Source organism: Chlorocebus sabaeus, chromosome 8, assembly GCF_047675955.1.
Source record: "Chlorocebus sabaeus isolate Y175 chromosome 8, mChlSab1.0.hap1, whole genome shotgun sequence".
Taxonomy (NCBI): Eukaryota; Metazoa; Chordata; class Mammalia; order Primates; family Cercopithecidae; genus Chlorocebus; species Chlorocebus sabaeus.
The window spans coordinates 121,450,123-121,465,788 of NC_132911.1; the positions used below are offsets into that span (position 1 = coordinate 121,450,123).

The following is a 15,666-nucleotide window of genomic DNA, read 5'->3' on the forward strand; positions in this document are numbered from 1 at the left end:
AAACTGAGACAGAGATTCCAGCATGCATGATTTACAGGGGACTGCTGTCCAGAAGAAACAGCTAAGGGAGTGAGGGAAGAATAAAGAAGGGGGGGGAACATGGCAAGGATGTGGACCCAGATAAAGTCAGCTCTTGACCTGACCCACAGGGTGCTCTGGAGTATAAATTTCATGACACAATTATGTCACCTGGAGCATCACTTGCACCCTGTGTCAGTCAGTTATTGTATGCCTCTGGGGAGTAGGAGATGTCAGGTCCCAGTATCCCTGAGTGAGGCAGACCCCGTCAGCCTAGGGTAATGCTCTGCAGAAGTCTGCAGGTGGATGCTGTTGACTGTGGCACTCACTGCACCTGGAGGAATGGGTGTAGCAGTTGTAAAGGGGTTTGGGGTGTGGCACCAACAGCATCTACCACAGAGGACTTCATACAGCCACTCTCCTCCCCTTGGACAGTTGGAGTCTGAAGCAGGCAATGATAGCGGAGGTAGTTAGGAGAGGAGGTACTCAGGAACTATTTAGATGGTAGAATTGGGAAGACATGCAGCTAATTGTATATGGGAGACAGTGGGAAGGGGCAGTGTTTAGCTGATGGACATAAGAAGTATAAGATCATACTCATGCCCTGGGGAACTGGAGGAACGGTGGGGCCATTGTCAAAGGTAAGGAACATGAGGAAAGGAGCAGGACTTGGAAAGGAGCATAAATTCAGTCTCGGGTATTTTCATTTTGAAAAGGGAATCAATGGCTTATGAATAACATACCTGGAGCTCCATAGGGGTTTCAGGGACCAATTATACAAGGAAAATGGGGCCAGAGAGGGGGGAAAAGGAAAACTAAATAGTCTAGTGCTGGCCCTCACCCATCCTACACTGGAGCACTTCTGCTATCTTGGTTTGATTCCCACAAATGCAGACTTTGAGGCAAGGAATAAGACACATTGAAAGATGATCTCAGGGGTTAGGTACAGTGACTCATGCCTGTAATCCCAGCATTTTGGAAGGCCAAGGCAGGTGGATCACTTGCGGTCAGGAGTTTGAGACCAGCCTGGCCAACATGGTGAAACCCCATCTCCACTAAAAATACAAAAATTAGGTGGGTGTTGTGGCAGGTACCCATAATCCCGGCTACTTGGGAGGCTGAGGCAGAAGAATCACTTGAGATCCAAGTTTTAGTGAGTCTATATTGTGTCACTGCACTCCAGCCTGGGCAACAGAGCAAGATTTTTTTTTATTTTTTTTATTTTTATTTATTTATTTATTTTTATTATTATACTTTAAGTTACAGGGTACATGTGCATAACGTGCAGGTTTGTTACATATGTATACTTGTGCCATGTTGGTGTGCTGCACCAGTCAACTCGTCAGCACCCATCAACTCGTCATTTACATCACAAGCATTCTTATACACCAGTAACAGACAAACAGAGAACCAAATCATGAATGAACTTCCATTCACAATTGCTTCAAAGAGAATAAAATACCTAGGAATCCAACTTACAAGGGATGTAAAGGACCTCTTCAAAGAGAACTACAAACCACTGCTCAGTGAAATAAAAGAGGACACAAACAAATGGAAGAACATACCATGCTCATGGATAGGAATAATCAATATCGTGAAAATGGCCATACTGCCCAAGGTTATTTATAGATTCAAGCTACAAATGAGTTTCTTCACAGAATTGGAAAAAACTGCTTTAAAGTTCATATGGAACCAAAAAAGAGCCCGCATTGCCAAGACAATCCTAAGTCAAAAGAACAAAGCTGGAGGCATCACGCTACCTGACTTCAAACTATACTACAAGGCTACAGTAACCAAAACAGCATGGTACTGGTACCAAAACAGAGATATAGACCAATGGAACAGAACAGAGTCATCAGAAATAATACCACACATCTACCGCCATCTGATCTTTGACAAACCTGAGAGAAACAAGAAATGGGGGAAGGATTCCCTATTTAATAAATGGTGCTGGGAAAATTGGCTAGCCATAAGTAGAAAGCTGAAACTGGATCCTTTCCTTACTCCTTATACGAAAATTAATTCAAGGTGGATTAGAGACTTAAATGTTAGACCTAATACCATAAAAACCCTAGAAGAAAACCTAGGTAGTACCATTCAGGACATAGGCATGGGCAAGGACTTCATGTCTAAAACACTAAAAGCAATGGCAGCAAAAGCCAAAATTGACAAATGGGATCTAATTAAATATTCTGTTTTTAAAAAAGAAAGTGACCTCAGGAAGCATAGGTGAGGATAGAGAAAACGAAAGAAAGAGCCACCAAGGGTATATTCATGAATAGATTATCTCTGAAGACCACAGGGACATGATCTGTTGGAAACTCTCCAACCATCCATGTATCCCACATGTTTCCCACTGAGGGATAAGAAGCTGTTTTCCCACTGTGACTGGAACCTCATTAGTTGAGGGTGTAAGAAACCCCTCAATGCCATGCTACCTTGAAGACCAGTCGAGAGCCTGTGTAGAGGCTGCAGAAGAAAACTGGTGGGTAGAGAAGCACTCACACCTCAGCTGGGCCACATAACCTGGAGCAAGGGACCAATGGCTTCTACCACACTTGCTCCACTCTGTTTTTCCATATAGGAATTTCTGAATTTCCATATAGGATTTGTTTTTTGCTTTGTTTTTCTTTTTTAAGAGAAAATCTCCTGTCTAGAAAAACAGGCTGGTCGGTGTCCTAAAATCAAAAGTCCACAGCAGAAGGTCCTTTGAACGAGCAGTTATTGCCTCCTCTGGTCTCACCTCCAATTCTCCATGTAAAATTCATAGTGTACTCTGGGGACATCCCTTCCATTATCTAGTCTTGGTGAAAAGGGACAATGGTAGAAGCAGGGTAATCTCTGCCATATCGATTTTCTGTGTGAGCTTCTTCGTGCCTCCAGGGAGACACCACTGCTTTCAGTGCCTATTAGCAGTTGTGTCTTTTAACCTCCCGGTCAGGCTGGCAGTGTGAGTCCAACAGAGGCTCCGGCTCCAATTACTTCGCCGGTACATAGCCTGGCTGAACCGGAGCTTGCAGCTCCACATGCTGGAAATTGCACTTTCCACCAACACAGAGATAAGAGGGGCATTCAACAAAATCCCAGCTATAGCTCAGCGTGGCAGGGAGGCAGAAAGGACCTATACACCAATTAGACAGGCAGCTATGGCCATCAATCATGGGTGACCTGGACACCCAGCATGTATGTCCATCCTGGACCCCACCACAGAAATCACAATGAAAACTTGTATCCAGAGGAGGCTTGAGACAGCCAAAGCTACAGGTGGCAAAAGCTTTCATTCCAGAAAGCATTTCAATACCACAACCTGGAAAGGAAGGCCCATACGACCAGCATAATATGAAAGATGTGCAGTACTTATAGGAAATAATTCTATGCTTGCATGCATGTCTCGGAAAATTTTGGCAAAGACTGCTACCTTCTGAGCAAAATTGGACATAGAAATGACAATAACACATACTGGGTATTTATCACCTTCTTAAGAGATGCATAGCCATTTTCCTGTGGCTGAGACAGGGGTCTCTTTTAATGTTTAACATTTCCTTTAGGTTGGCCTAATGCCCAAAGGGAAGCTGTAATAATTTGTGTTTGGTAAAAAATTTCACAACGTCAATTTAGTTCAGTACTTACTGTAGTCCTTATATGGTCTTTGTACAACAGGTAATATCCCTGTTAATTTGAGAATTACTGTTAACCTGAACCTTTCCCATTGTTTTCAATGCTTTCTCTTAAGTGTCAGAAACACACCCAAACACACATTTTCCTAGACTTGTATTTTAGCCCTTCTATTGTGAATATTCATTAGGGGTGGTGTGACATAGTGCTTCTGGAGCCAGCCTGCCTGGGTTTGATTCCTGCTCTGTAATTTATTGACCTTGCAATATTGCGCAATTTAATTAACCTCTCTGAGCCTCAGTTTCACTATCTGTTAGATGAGGACGACAGTGTCTACTGAAGAGGGTTGTCCCGAGAGTACTTAGAACCATGGTTGGCACAAATGCTGAGGCTACATAATGTTCAGTTCTTTATCTCCTGCTTCTCCGGTCATAGGTGTTACTGTAAAAGTCCCCTTTCAGGAATTTGAGACCAGCCTGGGCAACATAGCAAGACCCCATCTCTAAAAAAGAAAAAAAAAATTATTAGCCCAGTGTGGTGGTGTGTACTTGCAGTCCTAGCTACTTAGAAGGCTGAGACAGGGAGATTGTTTGAGCCCAGGAATGCTAAGTTGCAATGAGCTAAGATCATTCCAATGCACTCCAGCCTGGGCAACAGAGCAAGACCCTGGCCCTTAATTTTTTTTTTAAGTGCCTTTGAATTTTGTTAAGACCTCAGAAGCTGCTCCATGAGTGGATGGTGCCGTGTTGTTGGAGCATGGGGGGGCAGTGACGGAGTTAAGATTTCTGGGAGGCCAGCAAAAGGGCTAGAATGTGCTTCAAAGTTTAGTTGGGCATGGTGGTACACACCTGTAGTTTCAGCTACTTAGAAGGCTGTGGTGGGAGGATCACTTTAGTCAAGTATGGTGGTCCACTCCTGTAGTTTCAGCTACTTGGGAGGCTGAGGTAGGATCAAGGGAGGATTACTTGAGCCCAGGAGCTTGAAGCTGCAGTGAGCTATGAACGTGTCACTGCACTCCAGCCTGGGTGACACACTGAGACTCCCGACTCTAAAACATATAAGTTCCTAACAGTCTGTAATAGAGGACGCTCAAAACACATGCCAGTGAAGCAAATGAACTCTTACTTCTGGAGAGAGAAGTTCAGTGTCAACAGGTGGCTGCAAAGGTCATGAGCATGACCCTGGACCAGGGAGGTTAGGCAGGGTCTCAGCCCAGCTAAGACTTCTTTTTGGAAACCAACATGGGGTCTGACAAGCTGTCTCAGTAACGAGGCTCTGTACTTTCTTCATTCTCCCCTTGCCAGATGGAGGCACTCCTGCGTAGCCGTGCTGCTCCCAGGCCCTGCTCTCTGAGAAGGACTTGGTCAAACACTGGATCTCTGGATCCTGGGAAGACAGACCAGTTATTTCAGTGCCTGGACCCTTCCTCTTTTCTGACCTAATATTTCCAAAAGCAAGTCCACTGTTCAGCCTTGAAAACAGCTGATTGTGAGAGGGAGCTTATCACAGCCCAACAGACTAAGAAAACACTTCAGAGAAAGAACGTTTGGCAGGTGCATTAAAATGCGGAAAAAAGAGCCCCCATTTTGGGGTACCTTCAGGACTTTCTAACCTTTTTGGGAAGTGAGTTGTTTTCTTGCAAATAAAACCTTCCATAGGGCCCAAGGTATAAAATCAAGTGCAGGGCTGCTCTATTGAAGGGGAGTCTATAGACGCTTCCACCTCCAAAGTGCAGGCTTTGGAGGAAACAGTTGTAGTGCATGTGGGACAAACAGAGGAAGCAGAGGCTACCTTCCCAAGGCTCCTCTCTTGGATGCATGCCCTGCATTTCTACAGCCTCTCTTTCCCTTTTCTTAAGCTTTCCTCTCATTCCATCTGAAAAGTCACTACAAGCACTAGAAGTTAGGCCAGAGGATAAAGACCTTGAAGAAAACTGAGCCTGACACCTAATATGGGATTGAGGAATAGAATGGAAAGGGGGGGAAATACAGTGGGGAGGTGAAAATAACATCCTTAGCTGAGAAATGACAGGATGAACACGTCAAGGCAGTCTCAACACTTTGAACGTTTTCCAAGAAGAGAGTAAGCAGTGGCTCTTGCTAAAGGAAGTAAATGGTGTCATGGCCAAGTTCTCTGCACCGGTGGTACACCTAGGAAGGCTGGCACTTGAAAGGCTCCTCCCTGCATGTACCAGATAGCCCCTGGTTACGGAGGCTTGTGCCTCCATGCACCCTTCTCAAACTGGCTACCCCATCCTCATAGGCTACAAGATTACTGGCAGGGAGGGACTGCAGATTCTACACTGGTTTGGAGTCCTGCTACTTTAGCCAGCCAGGTAAGGAGATGTTTCACTGTCCTGCCTTTATCATGAAGAAGCATGAGATCAAGGAAAATCTGCGTATATGAAAACTGAGGAATCCAGAAAGACACCACAGGATTCTTTCCACATGGGGTAAAACAAACCTCTCTGTCATTTTACAGAAAGTCTCCCCTAAGAGAAGAGAAAGGTCATTATCAGGACTGGATTTGTAAAACTCTGATGTCAGGTTATACTCAAACCACCTGAAGCAGAATCTCTGGGGGCAGTATCTAGGTACCAGTGCCAGTGCACTACCAAGCTGCAGAGTCACCGCTTTAGAAGTTGTTATGGAGGGAGGGAGGGAAGGGAGGGAGAAAGGGAGAGAGAGAGAGAAAGAAAGAGAGAGAGGGAGAGAGAGAGTTCAAAACTTGGAAAGAAGAAAGAGGACTGCATGTCTTTTTTTTTTTTTTTTTTTTTTTGTCATACTGTCACATCGTTTTCCAGGTCCACACAAAGATTATTGAACTACCTAGAGGAATATACCTCTGTTTGACCTTTTCCTTTCTATTGATTAGAACTCAGACACTGTTCAAAGTTAACCTGTACATTTGTATCCAGTACACATGCAAATGATTTATGTCCAGTAATAAAGAAAGCCCCTAAGGTTACAGTTATATCACCCTATAGGATATTATGCAGCTTTGTATCTTATTTAGAAGTCTATCTCTGATTGACAAAGTTCATCTAACATTCTTTTTTTACTGTCTGTCAATATGTAGTTCCTTTATTTTTCTTTGAATTCGCTTTACCATATTTTGGTTCCCTCATTGATAAACTGAATACATTTTGACATGAATTCATTATATTTTGTATAAAAGTCTTTTTTTAACTTTTTGAAAATTTTACTTTGAAAGTAGGCAACCACTTTTATATTCTTCATCAGTTCCCTTAACTTGCTCCAGTACCTGCACTCTGTCCCATATTGGTAACTCACTGCTGAGTTAACTCTGCCATATCATGATACCTCAGATGAGTGGTGAACCAGATCATCCAGTCAGTCACTCATCTCTGACTCTGTGGGAATAGAACCATGGAGGAGTATGTTTTGAAGAAACAGCATGAGTTGAGTAAAGCAATAACATGAAGGTAGGATGTTGAGGAGAATAATCTAGGAAGGGTGAGAGCAAATATGACAGCCTCTGAGGATGGAGGGGGAGAAGCAGAGTGCTCAACTGAAAAGAAGGTGATGGACACAAAGAAAATTAAATATCTTCTTCAAAATTTTGAACTGGGGTAAGCCTGCTCCTGTTATATAAAGATGAATGAATGAGGGAGTAAGAGAGGTTTAATCGGTTAGAGGCTGGATCAAATAGGCTCTACTGGTCTCACCTTTTGAGCATGCCTAACCTATTGGAGCAGCATTACAGGCAGCTTCAGGAGGAGTGACTGCCACCCAGTGTGTGCACCACCACATTCAGGGTTCAAAGTTGGACCTGATGATCATTGACCATGTCTTTTGCATTGACTATGACTTTGACAAAGTCATATGCAGGCTGGTTCAAAGGAATCACTGCATCTATTTGAAAATTCACTGGCTTCCCTGATCATTGTCCTACTTAATGACCATATGCTATAATGTACTGTGGAAAGTCACCCTACTTCCTTCTTTGCTATAGTTGGGAGACCACATTTCCTGTTACATTAGCTTCTGAGAGACTCGAGTGAGCAATCAAATTACAGATCTGAAGACAGGGATGCATCCCATTCCCATCCCTGACATGGATCACACACCAGGCTAAAGTCAGCATTTTTCAGATAGTTCATCAGCAATACTAGGAGACCTTTCCAGCAAGGTCACTATACCACTAAGGCAATCATGTGTGTGAGTGCCCCCAGCCAGACTGAGCTAATTCAAAATGAAGTAATCAGAGATAAGAAAAAGCCACTAGAATTATAAAAATATACACATCAGGTACTTTACCCAAGAAGAAGGGGACGTTTACTGGGAGGTGAAGGGAGTGCTCCAAAATGATAAGAAAAGTGAACTAGAGAATAAATGCCAAGATTTTTATTAGAAGTTAGGACAGATAATAGAACAACTTTTTTCTACTATAAAAGGAGTAAGAGGCCAACTAAGGACTCATCAGGGTTTTGCCAAGATTGGAAGAGCAGTCACTTGCCAGAGGAGTTGGACATTACAGAAAAGATGGAAGAATGTGTTTTTTTCAGTACTCACCAGGGAGGAAAACACACTGTGTGCCAAGGCAGAAGTGCTTACCTTACAGAAGAAAACGCAATCATGAAAACCATGGGGGCAAAAACATCTCCAGGAGGAAGAGGACTTGGAAGTCCATTTGGAAATACTCGAGCCAGGAATTTCCAGTGCTCCTGAAAAGAAGAGAAGTTTTGAGCACATGGGGCAAAAACGACTTCTATCTTTTTAGAGTCTCGATTCTTAGGGGTCAGGGACCAGGCACTGTCCCTAAGAACAAACCTTCTCATAATGATGGTAGGGCCTCATTGGCAGAGCTGAATGTCAGTGTTGGGTATAAGTTCTCTTTCTTACTGCCAAGTTTCATCATTTCTCTCCCTATTACTTGCTCCTTAAGCGAGTAGAATTGTGTTGAAAATTTGGTCTCAGACCAAGCAGAACTATTCAGAAAGCTGGGAATAAAGGCTTTTGCCAAAAGCGCATGTTCTCAGCTTCTACACCCAGCTTGGCACTAAGCAGAAATTTCCTGTTTAATCTGGCCCTATTAGGCCCCAGTACTCTGTTTCAGTGATTGGTGTTGAGGAAACTCATTAGCCATTGGGAAAATATTGTATTATATCTCTACCTCACACCATATAGAAAAATATTTCAAGTAGATTTTTTAACCATAAAAACACTGGAAGAAAATATGATCAAACATTGGAGACTATTCTTCCACCTATGAACTAAGTCTCAGCAAGAATAATGCACAAAGTGATACTGTAGATGCTGCAGATGCCTGGTTCAAGTACTGAGGGTCTTTTTCTTCTCTTAGGAGTGTGATATGCCAGTTTCTGCAGGTACTGCCACAAAACACTCTCTGGAGGTCTGTCCTTTGGCAGCTTATGCCTCCTGAGCTGGAAGTCTCTGTGAGCTCTTCTCCCTAGCCTCGTGAAGCTGAGGCTAGACCTAATCCAAACCCACATCCTTGCTTCTTCCCCTCTTGCATCCTAATTCTCTCATTTTACTTACAGTTTACTTGAAACTGAATCCTAATTCCCTTATTTCGCATACAGTTTTCAGGAAAAACTAATAAATCTCTTGGCAGGCAGATCACTTGAGCCCAGGAGTTTGAGACCAGCCTGGGCAACATGGCAAAACGTAATGTCTACAAAAAAATACAGAAAATTAGCCAGGCATGGTGATGTGCACCTGTAATCTCTGCTATTTGGGAGGCTGAGATGGGAAAATCACCTGAGCCTGGAAAGTCAAGGCTGCAGTGAGCCATGATTGTGCCACTGCACTCCAGCCTGCGTGACAGAGTGAGTCCCTGTCTCAAAACAAAACAAAACAAGCAAACAAACAGACATCTCCGCTTCAGTGTCTGTGTCTAGGAAACTCAACTCCTGATACCTGTCTTAACTAAATAAAAATGTAAATAATTATGTGGAACTATAGATACATTTAAAAAGTTATATCTGTATGTATGCACATATATGTGTACAAATCTATTTTGGTGTCGTGGGTTGAATTATGTTTTTCCCCAATTTCATATGTTGAAGTCCCAATACCTGGTTATGTGACTATATTTGGAGATAAGGCCTTTAAAAAGGTAATTAAGTTAAAATAATGTCCTTCGTGTAGGCCCGAATCCCATTTGAGTGGTTGGTGTCCTTATAAGAAGGGGAAATTAGACACAGAGGGAGACATTAAGGCACCAGTTCACAGAGGGAAAAGCAGTGGTCACAGTGAGAAGGGGACCATTTATATGACAACAAGAGAGACTCCAGGAGAAACCGAACTTGCTGACACATTGATCTTGGACTGCTAGCCTCCAGAACTGTGAGAAGATCAATGCCTGATGTTTAAAACACTCAGACCAGGCGCAGTGGCTCACGCCTGTAATCCCAGCACTTTGGGAAGCCAAGTGGGCGGATCACTTGAAGTCAGGAGTTCCAGACTAGTCTGACCAACATGGTGAAACCCCGTCTCTACTGAAAAATACAAAAATTAGCTGGGCATGGTGGCAGGCACCTGTAATCCCAGTTACTGTGGAGGGAGAATCGCTTGAACCCAGGAGGCAAAGGTTGCAGTGAGCCGAGATGGTGCCGCTGCACTCCAGCCTGGACAACAGAGTGAGACTCCATCTTAAAAAAATAAAATAAATAAAATAAAATGCCCATTCTATGGAATTTTCTTATGGCAACCTGAGCAAACTAATACAATTCATATAGAGATATATAGATATCATTAGCTCTCTCCCTCTTTCACACTCACACACACAGACACACGTGACATTTCAAAACATTATCAAAATATACAAAGAGCACCCATAAATCTTCAAAAAATAAAACAGAAAAAATGAACAAGTGTCTCAACTAGATAATTCAAAGAAGAATAAATCAAATGCCAATAAATACCTGAGAAGATGTTCAGTTTCATTGTGTTCTTTTGGGCGGCATCTGCTGTACTGGCTAAGCCCTATCTCCCTATCACTCCTTTGCATGTGATTGTCAAATCCAGCTCTCCTGCATTAGCAAGCCCACACCAAGTGCCTGGACAGTTCTGTACACAAGGTAGGCACTAAATAACTATTGGTGACAATGTAATAGTGTTCTGAGGTACACAGAAAACCATTTTTAAGGTAATTCAAGAAGCTATCATAATGGTTTTGAAAAATCATAAAAGAGGAAGAACAACTAGCTCCAGTAAGTAAGAGAGAAAACTGTTCATCACAAGTAATGAAAGAAATGCAAATCAAAAGGCAGTGGGGTTACTTTTTGCAAGTTTGCATAATATATATAACCAAAAGCTAGAAAGCTTTGCTACTTTGGGTGCAATAAAATGTATTTTTGGTCTGCTGATGGCATTGTCAATTGGCAAATACAATTTGGCAATGCATTGCTGGCCATAAACTTTAAGGAGAAAGTCAAACTACGAAAAACACCATGTGAAAGACAATGTCTACAATCATGCTACTTATGATAACAAAAAATCAGAAATACCCCCAAATGTCCAATAATAAAGGAATCATCACAGAAATTTCAGGACATTCACTCAAGGGAGTAATAAGTAGACACCAAAAATGGCAAATATAAAGACCAAATACCAACATAAAAATTAACATAAATGCACAACTTAGGATATAAAATTACATATGCACGATCATTATAGCTATGCAAACACATGCAAATAAAGAAAGACAAGGATGAATACAGGAAAACTTGTGTTGTCAGGACTTTTTTTCTTTTTTTTTTCTCTATTTCAAACTTTCTCAATCTTTGCACTGTGCATTTCTTGAAAAACTAATGTTTTGTTCAGGAAAACAAGACATTCATATGCACCTGGATAAGTGAAGTACAAACAATGCCGGCCATTTTAAAAAAGTAAATTGTAATGTCAGAATCCCAAAATAAAGACTTAGATATTAATAATAGCTGCTGACACTTCCTGAAATCTAAGTGCCAATAATGTGTTCAATGCATTATATGAACTGTCTCACTTAGTCTTCCAGTAAGCCAATGAGGGAGATATGATTATCTTTCCTGGCTTAACTTTTGAGAAGATGAGACCTAGAGAAGAGAAGTAACCCATCCAAGTGCATGTAAGCTCTGCAGTTACCAAACAGTTGTCACAAGCTGGCTAGCTGCCCCCAAAAGCCTGCATGCCTCCTCTTCTACACTGCAGAATTGTGGCTGAGAAAAAGCTGCCTGCAGAGCCAGGGACATTTCCCAGGGCTGCCCACTCCTTCCCCCAACCCATCGTCTCTTTTGCATCCAGATGGAGCCACCTTCCTAGAAGGCAGACAGCACATCTTGTAGCCTGTTCTTAGCAGGGCACACGCTGCTCTAGGGAGGAGAAACAGATCTATAAATCAGTCAGAAGTCTGAAACTAATATCAGCAACAGAAATAATTGCCCTTTTTAAAAAAAAAAAACTGTATTAAAACATACAATGGCAATACCATTCTTCACCAATTCAACTGCCAGCACTGAAAATACGTTACTTCCCAGAACTGAAGACAGCGTCAGGAAATGGGTAATTTCCTAACTTGCTGGTGATGAGTAAGTTGATGATTCCACCTTTCGTTGGGACAGTTTATTAACATGTATCAAGACTTCAAGAACTTTAGAATTCTTTAAGACTTTTGACCCAGGAGTTATTTTGGAAATGATCTTAATGAAATAATAAGTAATGTGAGTAAAGATATATAGCAATTGTATTGTTTCATCTCAGAAATTTGTATAATAGAGACTAGGAGAAACCACTTAAATATCTAGTTATAGGGAAGTAGAAAAATTATACTTTGGCTACACAATGAGTTACTATGTAGCTATTTTAAATTATGTTGCAAGAGAATATTTAATACCACGGAATGATTATGATACATTATACAGTGTGATTCCATTCTTATTGCATTTGTAAAAGCACAGCTATATCAGGCATAAATTTGCTCTTTCTGTGCAGGTGCAAGAACTATCACATTTCTTTTTCTAATTCGAATGAAATCTGGCTTAGAACCCCCATCCTACATCCTACGTGGCTGAAAGAGCCTTATTAAAGACAGTTGGGGCCCCCTCTCCCCATACCACACCCTGTACACATAGACATCTTCCTGTAGATCTTCTGACCCTCCCAATGCTTCTGGTGGTACCGAGAAATAAAAATGTGCAGGTTTTCAGGCCATGGTTGTTGCCTCTGCTGCCACATTGCCTCAAAATATACCTGGTATTGACAAGGGCTACAGTTCTGGAAGGAAGGTGGAAAGAGAAATGCCTTTCACAGTACTGGACTTGTCACAGGCTTGACTACAGGAAGCTTCTGCCGTTGTACTCAAAGTAGTGGGGTTGGTGTTCTGTCCTTAGAGATGCACCATCAGAGGTTTTGTCACTGTTGGCATGTGGGGAGGGGATGCAGGTGTTAGAAGACCTGCCATCATTTTCTCTTCTCAATCTCCCCTGGATACTTCACCTCTTTTCTAGGACCACTTTATTTTATTTTATTTTTGAGACAGAATCTTGTTCTGTTGCCCAGGCTGGAGTGTAATGGCACGATCACGGCTCACTGCAACCTCTGCCTCCCGGGTTCAAGCGATTCTCCCGCCTCAGCTTCCAGAGTAGCTGGGATTACAGGCATGTGCCACCATGCCCAGCTAATTTTTGTATTTTTAGTAGAGACAGGGTTTCTCCATGTTGGCCAGGCTGGTCTCAAACTCCTGACCTCAGGTGATCCCACCTCAGCCTCCCAAAGTGCTGGGATTACAGGCATGAGCCACTGTGCCTGGGCCACTTTAACTTTTATATTTAAACTCCAGTTTAATCTCTCTCCTCTTCTTGTAGGACAATTCTGCCTTAATTCTATGACTAACCTAATGTTCCAAACTAAGGCCTTGCCTGATTATTTCTTTGATGACCCCAAGACCCAAATAAATTGTCAGTCTCCATCCTTTAAATCCAGTCCACATACATTTGCCCACTTACACTCAGAGGCACACACAAACCCACCCATAGATGAGCTTAAACCTTAGAATTCAAAGGCATGAGTGGCTTTTTAATTTTTTTTTCCCCAGAGGTATGTGCATGAGTTGAGAGAAGAGAATAGAAAAGGAAAGGGTGAAATGAGGGAAGTAGGGAAATTAATTATCATTTTATTCTCTCTCACTTAAACAGTGAAAACAAGTCAGCAAACCTGCCACATATGTGTGCATTATAAAGCCTTGAAGATGTTACCAGTGTTTTTCTTTGTGTGGTGGGGTTATAGGAAAATTCTTATTTTCTTCTTTGTGTTAATTATTAGTTTCTGAATTTTCTACAAAAACTATTCTACAATTTAAAAGAATGCAATTTTTTCCATGTTAAGATACCAACTATTTTTTTCTATTTCTTTTACCACCTTTTGTATTTCTAAAACAAAGAACAACTGAAAAGCAATGAGAAGTACTTTGTTGAAGGACACAGACCATGACTATAAAGGCATTTTGCAAAACAAATGAGAAAGAAAGTCCAAAAACGTTTCTTACGTGGTAGCTCCACTAGAATCAGTGTGCAGCTTTCTAAGGTAATGAAGTAAATAGTAACATCGATTTTGGATGTAAATATTGGAATTGATTATTTTGCTTGTCTTGGTTTTAATCTCTTTCTCTCCTCCTAAAGATGTTCCATACATGATGCCACTATGGGGGTGTGTACTCACACTCTGACTAAAAGTACTTACACTTAATATTTTGCCATTCCCCAATCCAATATACAATCCCATTAGAGGGTAGGTTAATAGATAGCCCCAGTTCAAAAAAGAATTGCTATTACCTTCTATTTTTCCTCTCTCTGAATCAGAGATTCTCTTGACAACTATCAACAGCCCAGCCATAAAATACGAATGGAGACGGTAATCATTCCACCCAAAAAAAACCCAGCAGCCCCATGGGGGTGCCTGGAATGGTGAGATTCCCATGTACCCTTCCAGGTCATTTTTCAGTCTAGAAACATTCTATGTCAGCAATCTCTCCTTTCAGACCTTTTTCCATCTGGGCACCTATCCAGACATTAAAATTCATATCTTCCTTTAAGAAATCTCCATCACAAAGCCATCATCACCCTTGGCTCCAGCATAGATAAGTCTTACATGTGTGATCAAAAGTACCCTGGAGGGAGATAGGAGGTGGGGGAGAAACTAAAAGGGTAATAAACAGAAAGTGTTCATCAACATTTTCCCCCATGCTGAGTTCATCTGATTCAGAAACACCTTGAGTTCATTACCAAATCCAGAAATTATTTAACACAGATGTGTTTAAGGAGTTCTTGCCTTTTTGTCTGTTTCTCAAGTTGCCCTTCATCACCCTGAAATCATGACCACGTTTTTTAGCAGAAAAAGGCAACACCTGCAGGAGGCTTGGCCAAGGACTGAGCTCATCTTCTAGTCACTGGCTCCAGGTTCAGGTGCTGCTTCCTCCCTTTCCGCTGCATGTCTTTGGTTTACAAAGCAGATCCTACTCACAGGGAGCTCAGGGAAGAACAGTTCCTTCATATTCAGCTCTTCCAAAGACAGTCTTTGGATTGGTGGCTGTAGCCAAGATACCACACTATTCAAACCATCCTCTCCCAAAATCACATTGTTCTACGTCCCACCACTAACAGACTGTGGTGTTCCTAAAGGCTATGTTTTTAATTAACTCAATACTTACGGATTTCTACTATATGCCAATCATTATACTTTTCTGTCTTTGTAATACCAGTCTTGGCCATAAGAAGCATACAGTAAGTGTTTTTCAGTAAATCAATATTTCCCCACCTAAAAGTGAGCTCTAACAGGTCAGAAACTTGTACCTGACACTTCCTGGGTGCTTAAAAATTATTTGTTAAAATTAATTAATTAACTCGTGAGTAAATAAAATAACCCATACCAAAAAACTTTGTAGCTGACAGTAGCGAGAAGTAACACACCTGTACAATGAAAATATTTTGACTTTTGGAATTAGACCCAGATCCAAATTCTAGGTTTATCTTCCCAGTTTTGGTGTCCCCATATATAGAAGGAAATAGTATTC

The 15,666-nt window shown here is 41.7% G+C and overlaps 1 long non-coding RNA gene across 4 annotated transcripts in view; it reads right to left on the minus strand.

Moving 5' to 3' along the window:
• LOC119624872 (uncharacterized) overlaps nt 1-15,666 on the minus strand; it is a 592,746-nt gene that overhangs the window by 570,214 nt on the left and 6,866 nt on the right. For all 4 annotated transcript variants that reach the window (XR_005240998.2, XR_012093745.1, XR_012093746.1 and 1 more), the window contains exon 2: nt 8,211-8,320. This is a non-coding gene — a long non-coding RNA (uncharacterized lncRNA). The remainder of the gene's footprint in view (nt 1-8,210; nt 8,321-15,666) is intronic.